Genomic DNA, 1,735 nt, shown 5'->3' with positions numbered 1-1,735 from the left:
AAGGGGCGGAGGGTGGGAGGGGGCCTGGCTGAGTTTCCTTCGGGGCCCCCAGGGTCTCTGCAACCCCCTTCAGCTTTCAGTCCACCCCCCCTGCCCTGTGACCTTGTGGGGTTGTCTGCCCTCAGGGCACAAACGAGGCCTGGCTCTATTTTCCAGGGACGACTCCAGCCCTGAGATCAGGAAGCTCGGGGCCTGCCTTTATCCCAACACCCAACCCCATGAGCCCCTGGTGAGGGAATTGGTCACCAGTCACCACTGCCTGCAGCCCAGGAACAACACAGAGGCCACACCCGGTGGCAGGGACAAGGCGGCAATGGGGTCTGAGGAGGACCCGCCTCCCACAGCTGCAGCTCGGCCTCAGCCCCTGCGGGCCCCAGAGTCCTGGTCACTGGGTGCTCTGCAGGCCACCCCTCCAGGAGCATCCACCCAGCCCCCAGTCTGGGTCAGGCAGAACCCAGGGCCCACTGTCCCCTTCTGAAGGCTCAGGATCTCCTGTTGGAGCCCCCTGTGTGACGCAGATGCCATGCTCACCCTGCTGGGAATGCTCACTGCTTCCCAAGGGGCTGAGCTTTAACTGGCCCCTCACTGCAGTCCCGTCCTGGGGAGAACCTGGGGCTTCCCCTGTGGGACCAGGCACCCAGAAAGGCAGCTCTGTCTAACCCTACTGAGTCACCCTTGCCCGCCTGCAGATGAGAGGGCATCTTCCTAGCCTTTCCTCCAGCCAGGAGTCGGGCTGGGGCCTGGGAGCCTCCTAGATGCACCCCTGCTTTCTGTCAAGGAGCTCCCCAGCCTGTGTCCACACGTGGCCCATCAGTGCAGGCTTTGAGGTGCCTGAAGACCCCCGCTTCCCCTTCCTCCAGCCAAGCAGGCCCTGACTTCTCATTCACACTGGCTGAGCAGCAGAGGGTGCATGACCTGGTGGAGCTAGTCTTGGGCAACTGAGGGCTTTGGTTTAAGGGTTGGTGGAGTAGGGCATCTCCTTCCTTCCAGGGGTGTGAGTGGCGGGCAGTGCAGATGACAGGATGATGGCCTTGCCTGAGGCTGAAGCCAACACAGCAGTGGGCGGAGCACGGGGAACCCGGAGAGGGAGCCAGGCCCTGAGTAGGCTGCTCCCGAGGGTGCTCCCCAGATCATCCAGTGATGGGATCCGTTTGTCTTTCCAGTACATTTCAGTTGAGTTCCCAGTGACTTACAGCCAATAATGTCTCAACTGACATTTGGGATTTTGAAGCCCTGAATTGCTGGTGACAACGGGAGGGTTAGCCCACTCTGGGTGTGTGCTGAACGTGCTCCAGGCAGACAAGCTGCCTTCCTGCTGAGCCGGGCTGGGAAGAACACGCCCCAGGCCCATCTCCATGTCCCGTGGGCGGGCACTGTGTGGCTCACTCCAGGGAAGACAGCAAGGTGGCTCAGTCTCCGCTGTGTGGCCACTGCTCTGTTGAGTTTATGGCCATCCATGGCATCTGCCAGGGTCCATCTGGTTTTTGTGGGAATCATGCCCACGAATTTAACAGGGATAGGATGGGCACTGCCATCTTGTCTTTCTCGGCTCACTGCAACTTCCACCTCCTGGATTCAAATGATTCTCCTGCCTTAGCCTCCAGAGTAGCTGGGATTATAGGCCCGTGCCACCACATCCAGCTAATTTTTGTATTTTTAGTAGAGACGGGGTTTCACCATGTTGGGCAGGCTGGTCTCGAACTCCTGACCTCAGGTGATCCGCCCACCTTGGCCT

The sequence above is a fragment of the Cebus imitator genome, unplaced genomic scaffold (assembly GCF_001604975.1).
Source record: "Cebus imitator isolate Cc_AM_T3 unplaced genomic scaffold, Cebus_imitator-1.0 Scaffold36, whole genome shotgun sequence".
Classification (NCBI taxonomy): domain Eukaryota; kingdom Metazoa; phylum Chordata; class Mammalia; order Primates; family Cebidae; genus Cebus; species Cebus imitator.
Note: the sequence above shows the minus strand (reverse complement) of the source record.